We start from the raw sequence: 17,958 nt of genomic DNA, 5'->3' as shown, positions 1-17,958 counted from the left end.
TATACATGCACACATGGCATCTGTCTGTTTTGGAAAATCCACTGCATGAGAACTGGCTACAAGGTGCCGCAAGACTGAGGAGAGAGTTAGGCAGGATTGCACAAAGTTCAATTTATTGGGGACCTATAGACAGAAGTGTATTTTGGGTGTCAGGAAGACAGATGGATCCTTGTATCCCAAGGCAGAAAAGGTGACTATGCTAACTGGACCAAGTAGGCCTTGCCAATCAGAATGTACTTGGTCTTTCTCAAAAACTATTAACATGCTCAACATCAATTAAGATATAATACAATAAGGCCCTAGGATTAATCCCCAATCCCATAAGCAAAAGCAAAAGCAAGCAAAAGAACAGTTCAGGCACTAGAGTAGCCAAAACACTATGCTCAGCTGACCATCTCCTTGGCTTTCTTTGTCTTATAGCACTTGAGATGCATGTCAGGGTCACCTTGTGGGCAAAATGTGACCAGGATGGTTGTGGTCATGTCCAGTTGGATCCCTATAGTGCATAATACATAGGGAACCACAAGTGTTTTCCATGGTGGGCTGAATCTGAATTTGATTCGGGTGTCCATTGTTAGTGATTCTTACATTACATTGATTATCTATTTCCAGTATTTCCATCTTACACATAGTTTTGAGACAAAAGTCAATGTGAATGACATTTAACTGGGGTGTTTGTAGACTGACATTTAATTTTTTATGCTAAATAAGAGAAAATGCTATGTGGAAATTAAGCAGTGGAATTCTGTAGCACAGTGAATAACTTTGTATCAAGTTGAACCTTCTCACATAAATTATTGTACTTCTCATTTCAACTCTTAAAGCCAACTTGATTTTGCTCCATCAGTGATGTGGAGATAAAATACAAAGAACCTCTGACTCAAAATCAGCAAGAAGGCAAAGCAGAGGCCACATTGGGTTAACCTGGTTTCATTGTGTTCGATCTCTTCAGGAACTTTGTTTTATAAGAACATGGCTGTGTTTATTAACTAAAGAGTAAATTACAAATATATGCCAAGTATGAAGACCCTACCTTGCATTATCATCTACGAAATTTCAATTCTAAATGGAAGACCAATGCAAACTATTTCCTCAGTTGTATTCCATCCACTTTCAGAAGCTTTGATCTCCTTGCTGATATATCTGCAACTAGGGTGACTCAGCATGAGGACATCAGTGTACTAGCAACCAGGGTTGAGATGCCAAAGGTTTCATATATGAGAGGTCAGTGTATGACTTGTGCTTGTTGGAACTAAGCCACACCAACCTACAACTGGGGTGTGCAGTCTGCACCCAGTAAAAAACTTTAAGAAATGTGTGCTGCATTTACAAGCTTTTGCTTCTTGCCTTGATTTGTGGCATACAGCTGTGTTGCTATGGCTCATGTAGTTCTTAATTGACTTTTAAAAGATCCCTGCAGAGTGAATTTCCCAGAAGAGTTTATTTTCCTTTTATAAGTAGTTTATATCTTCATATTCATGTTTAATTTTAAATTGTCACTTCTTTCCATTTTTTGATTCTTAATGGTTACAAAAGTGGCATCAATTCCCCTTCACAGGTCATGATAAACCAGGAGAAACCTCACTTAGGACAGAAGGGTACAGAGTATAGCAGAAGGTCCCCAAATCCAAAGGCAATGGAGTAGTGTTGTAGATGGCAGCTGCAGGCTGAAAAACAGAGGAAAGCTGGTATTGAGACCAAAGGGCACAGTTATTCCTCACCTCATGGGTATAAGGAATGTCCACCAAGGAGAAAAATCCCCCAAAATTGAGATGAGAAAGAACAGGAGGGTTGATGATTCACAGCCAGAACTGCTGATATTTCTGTTATGTGACGCCTGGTGTGGTCTGTGATTGTTGGGTAGCTAGCTGCTTACAGACCCACACAGGATTACTATGGAGAACATATCATCCCATGCAGCAAGAATGGTGGCTTTGTGCCGCAGACACCCTTGTAAAAGAGTTCCAAATGGTCATGCATTAGTGTAACTGAATGGCAAACTCAAAGTATTGATGCTGTGTTTCAAGCTAGCTACCCTTCAAAATAGTTTCTGCCGGGTATTGAGGGGGAGGGGGGGAGAAAGAGGGGGTGGAGTGGGTGGTAAGGGAGGGGGTGGGGGCAGGGGGGAGAAATGACCCAAGCCTTGTATGCACATATGAATAATAAAACAATAAAAAAAAAGCCAGCTACCCTTCACACCAGGACACAGCAGCTTTTCCAATATCCCTCTTTAACCTGCTCAGGAAACATGTCCATTGAATCTACTAAATTGGATCCCGGAGGGTAAGTCTGTATTTCCAACACATGCACAATGGCCCCAACATTCAGGAAAATAACTCAGGAGTTCTCCAAAATTATTGGCCTGTGAATGGAAGCCAGTGAACACCACACAAAGAACAGGAGGTCGGAGCCAAGCTGGAGTAAGGGCAGCACAGCCACAGGGCAATAGGGTCAAGCCAGTCCTGGCACACAAAATGTCACTCAAGCACAACTCTGGTTTCCCCAGGACCAAGTCCGTATAATGGAGGGGGATGGTTTGGGCTACATGCCAGCAGCAGAAATATGTGCTGACCTCCATGTTATGTTAGGATGGTCTTTCCTAATCTTGGGTACAGCTGATCCCATCCACAATGATGTCAACACAACCTTTGCCCATCCATGCGGTTTTCCAATCTTTGTTCTCACCAACTACCTCTATTCAACTATCTTCTTATTCATATCTGTCAGATGGTGTTCCCCTTCACCCCTGGAAAATTAAAATCCAGCACCCTGCCCCCTTAGTGAATTGAGTCTGAGATGGTTGTATACACTAGCCAGGCAATGCCATGTTCCAAAGGGACTTCCAGCCTCCCTTGCTTCATGACCTCTGTGACTTCAACATCCAACCCCATGACTGTCTCATGAAAAATGCCCAACAGACACTGACTGAAGGAAGGAGGGTTTTTCAAGGAATTGGTAAGCTTATTTATCTCTTGATGCATATTTTTTCTGTTTATATAGAAGGATATCTAGTATGATTTGAATGTATCCAACAAAAGTTTATATGTTGGAAACTTAATTATTTCTCAGCTTATCTGGAAATGGAAACTTGGAAGGTAATTAGGGTCAGATGAGGTCATGAGGGTGGGGCCCCTCTCATGGCACCAGAAGACAAAGAGTGCCCATACTAGCGCTCTTCTCTCTCACCATGTGAGACCCTCCACCATATTGTGATGCACAAAGAAGGCCTTAGTCAGGTGCTCAGAAAATGGCATCACTATGTTCTTGGACTTCTCAGCATCCAGAACCATGAGCCACACACATTTTTTAATTTATTAGTTACCGAGTCTTAGGTATTTAGCAACAGAAGATAAATGGAGAGGACATCTCCCAGACATTTCAAAAGGCAAAGAGAAAATGTTTATAATTTCTCTAAACTGTCATGGAAGACAATCCATTATTGAGCAATTTGGACTTCAGGCCTTGATATATTTTCCCTAATGATGTCCAAGAAGTTTTATGTTCCTCCTGGTGGGTGTAACCCTAATTGCACACTTTGGAAAGAGTTGTGCATTTCTATGCTAAATTTTCCTTTGTTCCAAAGACCATGTGGAATCTTTTTATTATCCCTCTCCCAGCAATAAAAGCCTATAAATTAAAAAGTGAGCTCAAATTTTATCAAAAGCTACTCTCAGTGCAATTCTGAATCAACTTGTTGAATCAGAAGTAGAAAACAATTATTTCTACCAGTCACACATCTGTAGAAGGAAGCATACCTTTATATCCACTGTGCCTGAAAACCATTGTTGGACATATTCAGAAAGTTAAGGAAAAATATGAATGTAATCATTACATCCAAAATAGCTAAGTAGAGAATATAGCATTAGTTCTCAGAGAGGAAAGTACCATGGATATTACACATAAAAGCAAATGCCACAGTCTTGGGAAAAGATATTTATTCCCATTCTGCACAAAAATAGAATTTCATTGAAGAAATAAGCATAGAGAATGAGGCATTGCAGTGAAATACCTATTCTATAAAAATCAATTCTTAATTACAATAACTGTGTGACTGAACATTTAATTTAATAAGAAGAAATTGACGATAGGTTTGAGTTAACTGTAAATTCGATGTGGATTACTTTGGGAAACCTCATCTCAGAGATGAACTGCCCAACTGCACTACATCTCAAAGACTTAAGCTCCTCCACCCTTCTAGACAGAGGTGAGGAGGGAGCTTAAGAAGGTGTTACAAAGGGCAGGAGAAGCAAGAAAATGAAGCGGCAACCCCTTGAAGAAGTACCTCAAATATTATTTGAAAGTCTAAAGGGCTTGAGTATGTGAAGTGGAATATTCATTACTATTTGGAATTTATTTAATGCTCAACTTAACAAATTAATATACTTAATTTTAAGTTAAGAAAACCAGTATTTCTAGAGAATTGAAACATTGATTATAAATTTGATTAATTATATGTCCAAAACATTTTAAATGGTCTTAACAAATTTAGCAAGGCATGTTAAATAGTTTAAGCACCTAAAGCATAAAAAAAATCCATATATAATTACAAGATATACTTCTTTACTTATATTAAAAACTACTATAAGCTATCAACGGCTATGGATTTACTTCATTTCTTTCTTACTTTTGTACTGTTTGTAGGATTATTGCTATACTTATTTTGATCAAGTTCCAGGCACTGTATAGTAATATTTTGATTTCTTCCTGGGACAACAGAGAAAAAGAATTCTTTCTCAAGCCTGCTGCTGTTGGGGAACTGATACGTGTGGCTACTAGACATGATTTCTCTCCCAAGGACATTCAAACTGGATCTACAAATCATCAACCTGCACTTCCTTTTTGCAATTAAATTTCAAGAAGACTGTTTTTATGGTGGTAAGAACATTAAACATGAGATACGCTCTCTTAAAAATTTCAAGTGCACAACACAGTGTTGTTAACTGCAAGCACGGTGCTTGCACACGGGTCTCTAGGACTTACTCATCCTGCATCACTGGGACTTTACCCTGCCCACAGCAGGAGAGTGGGGAGGTGCTATTCAATAGGACTTCTGCTTAGGTTCTGGTATTTTTTTAAACAGCATTAGTCATTCTCCCCCCCGATGGTAGGTTGGATAGTGAGTAGCCCCCAAAAAGATACATCCATGCCCTAAACAAGGAGCCTGTGAATATGACCTATTTGAGAACAGAGTCTTTGCAAATGTAACTAAGGATACCAAGTTGCAGAGATCATTCTGGGTTATTTGGATGAGTCCGAAACGCATTGACAAGTGTTCTTGGAAGAAACACTCCAGGGAGAATTGACACACACACTCCAACAAAAAGAGGTGAGGAGGCAACAGGATCTCACCACAGAAGCAGAGAGTGGGGCAACGCAGCTTCGAACCAATGGTTGCCTGCCACAGCCACAGGGATTTTGAAGCTTCTCTAGAACCTTCCCTAAAGCAAGGCACTGCTGGCACCTAGATTTCAGCTTGGGGCCTCAACAACCACAGAACAAATGTAGGAGGTTTTGCACCACTATGTTTATGGTAAATTATCACATTAGCTATGGGAAGCTAATATGACCCGAATTGCTTATCCAGGGTCCAGGCCCCAGGATGCGCTCTCTGTAGTCATACATGGTACTTAGAGCTTACAGCCATACATGGTATTCAGAACGTACATAGTGGTTTCCCATCGTATTATACTTAGTAGAGCCGTAAAGGGGTTTCCTTTCCTGGTAGAAATGAGTCCACATTGAGTTCTCTTCTTAGACATTTTAGTAACATCCTTTTGGAATCTGTTTGAGGTCTCACTCTGTACTTTTTCTGGATTCTTTGGTTTGTTTACAATTCTTGTGTTTATTCTTTCTTGAGCACACATGAAGAGGAGAAAGTGCATGTTCATTTTTTATAAATAGCACTAACAGGAGAAACAAACACATTTGAACATCGCTTACTGTCAAAAAGAGGTAAGTACTCCCATTTATTAAAATATATTCTTTACTAAACTAAGTACTATCACTACTTATCAGTGAATGGCATTTTCCTTTTATTTGTCTTTCTTTTGAGCATCTGCTTTAATCTGAAGCTGTTAGGAACTCCGCTCACTTCTTCTTACCATAACCATAATAACAGTTAAGGCTCAAATGATCACAACTTGGCCACTGGGTAGCCCTTTAACTTGTTCCCTTTGTCCTTTCAACATAGCCCCTTGCTAGATTTTCTAGATCCAGCCCGATTTTTCCCTGTCAGGGACATAGAATCAGCTAACTTATCAGGATTCCTGGTTCTTTTTATGGAGAAGAATAATCTAAAGTCTGGGCATTGAGAAGTGGGTGATGTAAGAGTCTTTCTCCTATTTTGGGGTCATGTTTAATAAACACAGAACTGGGAAAGCCAGCTTGTTAAGTCCCAGGTACCTCCTGATGTTTCTAACCACTGTGGTTGTCTTCTGTCTGGCCCAGTCCCCAATCCTTCACTCTCTGCTATGCTTGGTGCCCCAGGAGGCTTAGCCTCAGAGCTATCATCACCAGGACTCCCACCCACTGTGAATGGAAGGGGCTGGGGTGTGCATTTTCCTCCTTACCCCACTTCATGTCACCTCATTCTGCTCCCTGTAGGTAACTCTTCCTCTAGAAAACCAGTAAGAGCCCCTCCTTCCCTTGCTTACAAGGCCTGCAGGTGGGAAAAGATTCCTGCTGGGATGAGTGTCTCCCAGCTCTGTGTTGACCCTCGCTGTGCCCACTCACCTCCCCCATTTCATTTAAACATTCCCAGTGGAATGTTTTCCTACTGGGATAGCAACTAAGACTAACTTAGCACATTGTGCTCTCCTATACCCTAATTTCTTTACGTTGTCTGCTAAAGTTTGCTTCTACATCATCAAAAGCCATGTTTTCATTCTTCATTCCATGGCAAAACTTAACATTTCTTCAAAGAATTGTGACTTTTAGCATTTAGTCAGCCCAGACAGACAAAGAGAACAAATTAGGAAAACTAGAGGCAACCTCAATTGGTACCATGGAAACCAGTTTCTCTAAGACTAGTTAGACCGTACGGATCTTTTGCACATCCTGAAAAGCAGATCTCTGCTGTTTTATTACTCACAGTAAAGAATTTTATCATATACAATAAAATGAAGGGGACTTCCTGTTGGTTCCTGTTCTGGCTGCCTTTAAGTGATAAAATTGACCAAAGACCCAGAGATAACAGACACATCTAAAACGTGGGAAGAGTACAAGCTGGCATTCTCTCTTTGCACCGAAATGGGGAGCTGGAATTTTTTAATGATTTCATTTTTAGAATAGCTATAGATTCACAGAAAAATTGCGAATATGGTGCATAAATTCTTATATACCCACTTCTCTATTTCCCCTCTCATTAACGTCTATCAGCAGTATGGTGTACTCACAATTAATCAGCATGACACATTTCTAACCAAAGTCCATAATATATTCAGATTTCCTTAGTTTTTATCTAATACTCTTTCTCTGTCCCAGGACTCATCCAAGAGAACAAAATACTTAGTTGTCTTGCCTCATTAGGTTCCTCTTGCCTGTCTCTCAGACTTTCTTTGTTCTGATGGCCTTGATAGTTTCGAGGAATACTGGCCAGTTATGAGATTTGTCTCCTTTTTTTTTTTTCATATTAGACTGGGTTATACATTTTTTGAGACAAACACCACAAAGGTAAAGGGTCCTTTTTATCACATGATGTCAAGATACATACTTATCAACGTGACGTCATGCAGTCCATGTTGACCTTGATTGGCTGACTGGCAGTTTATCACATGGAGGTCACCATGAGAAGACAGAGGTAAGAAGCGTGGAATTATACTCTACCTTTGATCTGTCTCCTCTCCCATTTACTTACTTACTCCACTATTGCTTTAGATTCATGGGGAATTGGGCATAATTACACTTTGGGTTACAATCCAGCACTATTTTATTTTATTGCTTAAACTGTTCCAGCATTGCCCACTGGGAGTTCTTAAAGTTGGTTCCTGAGTCCCTCTGACACAGGCCCATCCCATCCCCCTGCACACACACACACACACACACACACACACACACACACACACACACACTTTTTAAAATATTTTAAAATACTTTCTTCCTCTCTGGCACTACAAAATGTCACTGCTTATCTCATATATTTCTTACTTCAGTTCTAGGCTGAACCATCTCTTTGAGGAGGAGGGTGTATTTTATGAAGTAATGTTTAACATGGATAAACTTGAATTTCTCTGTGCCTAAAAACTTTATTCTCACACCTGAGGGTGAGAAAGAGAAACATTGAGATGCAAAGAAACAGTCATCAATCAGAGCTGATGCTACTACTTTTTTCCTCTTGTTTCAAAAGCACTTTTTTTCGAGATCTCGCAATTGTTCAGGTAGAAGTGATAAAAGTGAAAGAGGAGCTTCAGTGTCAATGAGAAGAAAAAATTTAAAGGCAAAAAAACCAGAATTTAATAACTGAGTAGGTCTGAAAATGGAAATATAATCAGAAAGAATTTTTTGGAAAGTATAGCCCAGAGTATAACATTTTGATTTTGGATCAATGTTCTTTTACAAACATGCATCATATAGTACTATGCTCTTTAATAAAATAAAATTGTCACTTTAAAATTAAGTTAATTTTTACTTTTTTTATATATTAACGGGGCTTAGTGTGATATTTTTGCACATGCATACAGCATGCACTGATCAAATCAAAGTGATTAGCAAATTTCCTTTCCTTATCAGTTGTTTATGTTTGGAGCCTCTCTCCCGGGTCTTCATAAAATATGTGATAAGCTATTGTGAACTATCAACTCATTCCTTCCTTCTAACTGTACTTCAGTACCTTTTATCCAACCTCCTTTTACCCCCTCCCTCCTCAACACAGCCTCTAGTAATCACTATTAGATATTCAGGTCAACTTTTTTTAGTTTCCACATGTGAGAGAGAACACATGGTCCTTGTCTTCTTGTGTCTGGCTTATTTCGCTTACCATAATGTCCACCTTTTCTAACTTGTTGCTGCAAATGACAGGGTTTCCTTGGAAGCCACTGCTTGACAACTGCTACCTGAAGACTTGCATTTCTTAAGACAATTGATTTGACCTCTTTGCTAATCCCAAATTTGTGATAATTTCTGTTAATTTCTTCTTTTTTCTATGAATATGGTATACTGTCTTGTTTCTTCACATGAATCCAACATTTTTGTTAAAAATTGAGCATTTCAGAGATTGTAGTAGCTATGGGATAAATTGTGCCCCACCCCAAACACACAAAATTCATATGTTGAAGCCCCAACCTCCAATGTGACAATATTTATAGAAAAGGCATAGAAGAATGTCCTAATTAAGGATAAATGAAGTCATAAGAATTGGGTCCTGATACAATAAGATTTATGTACTTATAAGAAAAGATACCAGAGAGCTCTTTCTCTCTCTTTCTGTCTGTCAAATGAGGAAATGGCAAAAAGGTAGCTAAGAAGCCAGGAAGAGAGTCCTCACCAGAAACTGAACTGGCCAGCACCTTGATCTTGGACTTCCCAGCCTACAAAACTAACATTTGTTGTTAAAACCACCCAGTCTGTGGTATTTTGTGAGGATGGCCTGAGCTAACTAACGTAATAATGGAATGACTGTGCATATCAGCTTCTCCTTTTCCAGGGTTTATTTTTGGTTGCTGTGGATCATACTAATACAGTTGAGGACTTTTCTAAACTATATTTTTAAAGACTATTCTTTATCATGTTATCTCTGAAGACCTTATTCCTTTAGCTTAGTAGTCAGTTGTGAAAAAGATTTACAAGAAAGAGAGGGAGGGACGGAGAGAGGGAAAGAGAGAGAATATGAGGGAGAGTCAAAGAGAAGAGAAGAAAACTAAACTCCCAGTCTTCAGAGTAGCTATGAGGCTGGGGCACTCCAACACTTACGCAAGCAAATTCCAGCTCTGCCTTGTTCTTGCCCTCCTGCCTGTGCTAAGAGATGAAATCTTAAGGCTCTTCTCTCCAGCCTTTCCCAGGTATGCATCTTTGTTACAAAATAGATTCTTAATTTCTATTTATTGATTTGTTTTAAAGCTTACTGCTCATCAGTTATTGCACTTAGGAGAGAGAGAATAATGTAGAAAAAACAGATGCAACCATACATTCAACCCTTTGAACATACTTTGTTTGGTTTGATCTGACTTTGGAACTATATAACTAATTTACATTATTTATTAAATAAATTAAATACATTTTCAAAAGCAAGCCCTAAAAATCAAAAGCAAACAAAAAAGCCTGGTAATTCAATTGGTACCATAACCATGCAAAGAGGAACTGAGACAGATTAGAGGGATCCACCTCTCCCTGGGACACTGGGACAGGACTTTTTTTTTATTGTTTTATTATTCATATGTATATACAAGGCTTGGGTCATTTCTCCCCCCTGCCCCTATCTCCTCCCTTACCACCCTTTCCTCCCCTTCCCTCTCCCCCCACCCCGTCAATACCTGGCAGAAACTATTTTGCCCTTATCTCTAATTTTGTTGAAGAGAGAGTATAAGCAATAATAGGAAGGAACAAGGGTTTTTGCTGGTTGAGATAAGGATAGCTATACAGTGAGTTGACTCACATTAATTTCCTGTGCGTGTGTGTTACCTTCTAGGTTAATTCTTTTTGATCTAACCTTTTCTCTAGTTCGTGGTCCCCTTCTCCTATTGGCTTCAGTTGCTTTTAAGGTATCTGCTTTAGTTTCTCTGTGTTAAGGGCAACAAATGCTACCTAATTTTTTAGGTGTCTTACCTATCCTCACCCCTAACCTTGTGTTCTCTCGCTTTTATCATGTGCTCAAAGTTCAATCCCATTGTTCTGTTTGCCCTTGATCTAATGTCTGCATATGAGTGAGAACATACGATTTTTGGCCTTTTGGGCCAGACTAACCTCACTCAGAATGATGTTCTCCAATTCCATCCATTTACCAGGGAATGATAATATTTCGTTCTTCTTCATGGTTGCATAAAATTCCGTTGTGTATAGATAACACATTTTCTTGATCCATTCGTCAGTAGTGGGGCATCTTGGCTGTTTCCATAACTTGGCTATTGTGAATAGTGCTGCAATAAACATGGGTGTGCAGGTGCCTCTGGAGTAACCTTTGTCACAGTCTTTTGGGTATATCCCCAAGAGTGGTATTGCTGGATCAAATGGTAGATCAATGTTTAGCTTTTTAAGTAGCCTCCAAATTTTTTTCCAGAGTGGTTGTACTAGTTTACATTCCCACCAACAGTGGAAGAGGGTTCCTTTTTCCCCGCATCCTCACCAACCCCTGTTGTTGGTGGTGTTGCTAATGATGGCTGTTCTAACAGGGGTGAGGTGGAATCTTAGTGTGGTTTTAATTTGCATTTCCTTTATTGCTAGAGATATGAGCATTTTTTCATGTGTTTTTTGGCCATTTGAATTTCTTCTTTTGAGAAATTTTGTTTAGTTCACTTGCCCATTTCTTTATTGGTTCATTAGTTTGGGGAGAATTTAGTTTTTTAAGTTCCCTATATATTCTGATTATCAGTCCTTTGTCTGATGTGTAGCTGGCAAATATTTTCTCCCACTCTGAGTGTGTTTTCTTCAGTTTAGAGACCATTTCTTTTGATGAACAGAAGCTTTTTAGTTTTATGAGGTCCCATTTATCTATGCTATCTCTTAGTTGCTGTGCTGCTGGGGTTTATTTGAGAAAGTTCCAGGAGTTAAGCTTCACCAGCACGCTGTTAAATACTGCTAAATCATGACTGACTGGTAGCAGCAGCAAAGATGGCGGCAGTGGCAGTCATGACTAGAAGGCAGCTGGAGAGTGGCTGGGGCAGAAATGATGGGGAAATTAAGCAGCAAAGACAACAAAGGATCGCAGAGACAAGAGAGTGCAGAGCTGAGGCTGGAGAAAGAAAGAGTCAAAGAGAAACTGCAGGACCTGTTCTGTGGAGAGCTCCAGGGTGCTTCCAAGCCTTAAGGGTCAAGAATCTCAGACACTTGTCACTGTAGGGCTGAGGATCCCACACTGGAGACCTGTAACACTAGCAGGTGCTGTCTGCTGCCCTCACTGCTGGTGAAAGCCACCAAGGGTTACTATAGCTGTCAAGGCCTGGGGTGCTGGTGGTTAAAGAGCAGAGTGACAAGCCTCCAACTTGGGTCCTGGCATACAGCCTGGAACAACAGGCCCCCAGTCCTTGGGGATTGGAGTTGTAAGCCTCTGGTTCTGTCAGTCCAGTCCCTTGGCCTTGGGCACTTAAGGGGCCACGATTACCAGCACTAGAAGAGCTACTCCTCAACAACCTTCAATTCCTATCTGAGAAGAGCAAAACGGCCCCAGCCAGATTGGTAACAGAACTATGATAAGTGACTTTAAAATATAAAAACTTAGCTGGGCACAGCTGCTAAACCTAGAATCCTAGCTATTCAGGAGGTAGTGACTAGGGGGATGGTGGTTCGAGGCCAGCCCAGGCAAAAATTTCATGAGAGTTCATCTCAACTAAACAAGCTGGGCATGGTGGCAGCTATGGAGGAAGAATAAATAGAGGATTACAATTCAGGTCATCCTGGGAATAAATACAATACCTTATCTGAAAAATAACCAAGTCAAAAAAAGGCCTTGGAGCATGGCTCAAGTGCTAGAGCACCTGCCTAGCAAGCGTGAGGCCCTGAGTTAAAAAAGAAAACTTGACTATACATCCATATTAAGATATGCCAAAAAGACAAAAAGGAGAAAACCTGCAGTGGTAGTTGTGGCAGTGTCGTTCTGCTACTTGCTTATAGGATGGTCAGATAAGTATTTATGTTGGTGTGAACTGAAGTTGAAAAGATTAATAAGGATAAGTAAAAACTATGAATCAGAGCTGCATTATGGGTGTAAACTTCTAATTTATCTTTTTAACAATTATACATATATATACATATATATATGAGGTATATCTTAGTTTTGCACACTGAAAAGGCTCAGACAAAGACCAACCCAGTAGTGATGACATCTCAGGATACAGCCATCGAGTGACATTTCTCTGTATGAAAAGTGAGACCCCTTGAGAAACGACTGATTCTAAGGTACGAGGAAAGCCTGCACCATCAAAGAAAGAAACTTTCTAGACCACTCACGTCTTGCCAAAAGGACTCAGGAACTGACTGGAACAGGCCTCCACTGGCCAAAGCGTTACAATTGAACAGCAGCAAAGATGGTAATAAAATGGATTGAAACACATTAAAAATAATTTAATCCAGGAGTTAATAATTACACTTAAAAGAAAAAGAAACTCAACTCATTAAGCCTCTGGGACACATGCTAGAGTGCCAACTCGTTATTTTAAAACTAGTTTTTAAAAAGTGGAGAGAAGGAATCAAATAATTAACAGGCTCTCCCTATAAAATCTGTACATTAGATTTTTATCTAAATAGTTGACAAGGAGAAGTTTCTTTCTTCAGTTATTCTGGCTTTAAATGAGGGAAGTGAAATAGAATATACATTTTACAATACTAAGGCATTAATAGATCTAGGCAAAGATTATCAATGGACAATAAAACACCACAGAGAGAGAGGCAGACATTATGTGATTCCTAATGAAAAGACACCACTGATAAGTAGTCCAGTCAAAATAATAATAATAATCAAAGTTGCATCTGATCAAACATCTAGATCTATCATTAATTTACAGGAGCTACAGGGTGCAAAGGAAAATTCCACATGAGTAAAACAAACAAAACCCAAACTGGGAAACCCTATAGACTATTCAGTTCCTCAACAGAAAATCTGACATAGGAGAAAACAAGAAAAATTAAGACCATCAAAATGTGGCCTTCAATTGGATCCCAATTTAGCAAACTTTTAAAAATGAAATTCCAAAACTGTGAAATGTGAAAAACAGCTGAATACATGAGGGTGGCAAGAAATTATTGCTAATTTTTGTGAGAAAATTGTCTTACAGTTAAAAGACTGCCATACTTTAATGTAGTTTTGAAAAACGCAAAGCTAAATGTCCCAAACTTGTCATCTTTGCCCACAGTGTTCTTCTTAAGGTCACAGAGAGAGTCATTTGTAGGGCTCAGGATGAGCCCTGTGAATTAAGGCACAAACAGACATGAGTCACCCCATGCATGCTCTGTAAGCACCACCTTGTGCTTGCAAAGCTGCTATTCCAAAGGCAGTTTCTGCAGCTTCTCACAGTGGGAACCCGCACTTCTCAGCAACCACTGCTGTGGAAGGATTCCCTAAGTGTTCCTACCTTGCTTTGATTTGGGGGGTGAAGGCTGAAATGCATGTAAATGTTAATCCTATATTCCACTTTCATCTTAGACATCACACCTGTCAGATCACTTCACTGAGCAACATTGAACTAAGACATCTGACACAGTGGAGGATATATTTTTTAAAAATTGGCTTTTTAGTTAGTCTGAATTGGTCAGAAAGTCCTTCAGATTTTTTGCAATAAACCAATACAGCAAGACTTCTGAATGGCACTTATGGTACGTGAAATCTACTAACCTGAGGTCCCTGATGGAATGCTCATGCAATCTTCTGGTGACAGTGACTCAGAACACACAGTAAGTATGCTAGCCCCAAACCTCCAGCATTATTTTGACAGTAGACAGCCTTTTCCCTCCATACCAATACTCCTTGACTTACAATGAAGTAATACCCTGATAAATTCACCTTAAGTTGCAAATATCGTAAGTCAAAAATGCACTCAACACACCTAATCTCCTAAACATCACAGCTTACATGTGCTCAGAATACTTACATCAGTCTGCAGTTGGGCAAACCCATCTAGCACAGAGCCCATTTTATTATGAAGTGTTAAATATCTCGTGCAATTTATTTATGAATACCTACATCAAAAAAAGAATCCGTTGGCAACACAGCACACTGTAGAGTGCTGGCTGTCTCCTTTTGTGATGGTATGCCCAATGAGGAACATTGTGGGCTTATTACTAGCTGGGAAAAATCCAAGTTCAAAATTGATCTACAGTTTCTGCTGAAAGTGTATCACTTCTGCATCATTTTAAAGTTGAAAAATTCTAAATTGAACCTTCATAAGAAGTCAGGGAGGGTTGGTGAAGTGGCTCAAGTGGTAAGAGTGCCTGCCTGGCAAGCATAAAGCCCTGAGTTCAAACCCCAGTGCCGCCAAAAAAAAAAAAAATTTTTACCAAACTCACGCCTATAACCCTAGCTACTCAGGGGGCAGAGATCAGGATTGCAGCTTAAAGCCAGTCCAGGGAAGTAGTTAGTGATACTCTACCTCAAAAAAAAAAATAAAACCCATCACAAAACAAAAGGACTGGTGGAGTAGCTCAGGGTGTAGACCCTTAGTTCAAACTCCAGTATCACAAAAAAAAAAAGAAAGAAAAAAGAAGTCTGGCACTGTTCATCTTGCTTAAATCAATGTTTCCTTTTTTTTTATTTGTTTGTTTTTTGAACTCAAGGTCTTACACTTGCCAAGCAGGTGGTCTACACTTAAGCCACACCTCCAGCCTTTTTTGATTGTTATATTTTAGGTACAGTCTTTGTTTTTGCCCATGGCCAGCCTCAGATCATGATCCTCCTACCTCTGCCTCCTGCATAGCTGGGATTATAGACATGAGCCACTGTAATGAGCCAACAATTTTCCTTTCTGTTTGTGAAATATTTTAAGATATCAATTGGTAGTTTATAGTCTATGCAAAATTGTCTAATTTAACAGGAAAACAAATTAAAAATAATTGTGTGAGCTATGTCAATGCCTTAAACACACAGCACACAGCTAGATTTTCTTAGTTACTTCTTAAAATTATCAGGATATTTGCAAAATTGAAATAATTGAAGCACTTATCACTAGTATTTTTGATGACTGAGTTCAATAAAGAATGATGAGGAAGAAGATGATAGATAGCCCTACTGATTAATATTATTTTAGGATTTTTATGTCCCAAGCAGAGTACTCAGTGTTCTGTATGTTTTATCTTATTTAATCCTAACACCCTACCTTATTAGGAAGGCTACTGTTGGACCTGTTACAAATGGGTAAGAGGCTTAGAGAGCTTAGTTTAGTTGATAAATAGCAGGACCAGTACTAAATTACTGCATAGGTATAGGGAAAAAGCAAACGTCTTTCATAGTTCCCATGAGCATGCTCCACACAGCTCCACACATACACACAGTCATCCCTTGATACCTATGGGGGATGGGTTCCAGGACCACGTGCCATACCAAACCTGTGGGTGCTCAACTTCCTTATGTAAAATGGTGCAGTGTTTGCCGAGAACCTGTACACAGCCTCTCTTACACTTTAAGTCCTCTCCAGATGTACAATGGAAATGCTATGTAAGTAGATGCTACACTATATTGCATAGAGAATAATGACCATTTTAAAGCCTGTACATGTTCAGTTCAGAGGCAAATTTATTTTTCTGAATAAAATCCATGAATGCAGAACCCATGGCTATGGAGGGCTGATGGTATCTGAAGTTCTTAATCACTCATGCGTGCATTAACTTTGATAAGACATTAATATGGGCCTTACTGTAAAGCTGTGATGAACCCAAACTGGGACACATAAAAGACACTGGACTGCACACCAAAGAAACATGCACAAAGTGGAGGAGAAAGCTGAGTGACAGAGGTTTCCCTGGGTCTTTGTGAAAGCCTTGTGAACTGATGTCAGGATCTCACTGCTGAGCACTTACACCACTGTACTTGGTCTTTATTCTCCAGCAATCTCAGCTGACTATCCTGCTCTCATGAAATGCTTCCATTTGTGTTGTGAGTGGATATTTAGAACAATAGGACTCCCTTAAAATGCCCTTCCTCTAATGTACACGTTCCTGTAAAAGGGAACTCACTGGAGATTATGTCCCCTGGCACCTTGGTGATCTATCTCCCCAGCTCTTCTTCCTGCTTGCCCTGGAATCTACTCATCTTCCTTCTGAGCCCAGTTGTAGCACTTCACTTCGGCTGAGTTCTACCTGCCTGTCCAGCCAGCCCCCCTCTGAGCTTGGCAATGCTGGACTAGTGTTCATTTCATCTTTGCTCTTGGGTGCTCTGAGTCCTGAATCAAGATGTCCCTGCCAGGTTGTAAGGAGGCTCCTCCCACACTGTCCATGAAAACCACGTGGGAGGAGGAGTGAGAAGCCCACACTCTGCTGGAGCAGTATCAGAGGAATAGTGGGGATTCAGCCCTTTCACCACTCACCCAAAGGGATGAAGCCACTGCTCATGTGTTGGTGTGAGAAAGCACCTCAGTCCCATTCAGCCAAAGTGATATCAGAAAAAGCATGGGAACAGGATTCTGAAACCCCACACACAGCAGTAAGAAATGCTACCCTCATCTATGAGTGTGGATGAAGGCCTAGTGGGAAACCTGGACTTCCACCGTCCTCCAGCAATAGAAGGTGGTACTTGTCCTCTCGCAAGCAGAAAGTCAGAAGAAATTACTTTAAAAGAAGATTTAAATAAAATTCAGAGTCTCAGAGCACCTGGTATTCAAAATACCCAGGATTTAACTAAAAAAATCACTTGTCATAATAAAACCTAGGAAAATCTCAATTTGAATGAGGATGGACAATTAACAGGTGTTAACAGAGAGATGACACATGGGTTAGAATTATACAACAAGGATTTTAAAGCAGCCATCCAAAAAATGAAAACATAAGATCTCAGCAAATAAACAAGACACAAAGAAGCCCCAAATGGAAGTTTTAGAGATTAAAAATACAGTAACCAAAATTAAAAATTCAACAAATGGACTCAGATGCAAAATAGACAGGATCAAGTATAAAATCAGAAAACTTGAAAGCAGAACACAGCAATTACCTAATCCAAACAACACAGAGAAAATAGACTGCAAAAAATGAACAGAGCTTCAGGGACCCAGGGGATGACAAGAACAGATCTTGTACTCACATCATTGGTATCTTAAAAGCAGAGAAGAAACAGGATGGGACTGAGAGCATTTGAAGAAATAATTACAGAAAATTTCTCAGATTTCCCAA

The sequence above is a fragment of the Castor canadensis genome, chromosome 12 (assembly GCF_047511655.1).
Source record: "Castor canadensis chromosome 12, mCasCan1.hap1v2, whole genome shotgun sequence".
Classification (NCBI taxonomy): domain Eukaryota; kingdom Metazoa; phylum Chordata; class Mammalia; order Rodentia; family Castoridae; genus Castor; species Castor canadensis.
Note: the sequence above shows the minus strand (reverse complement) of the source record.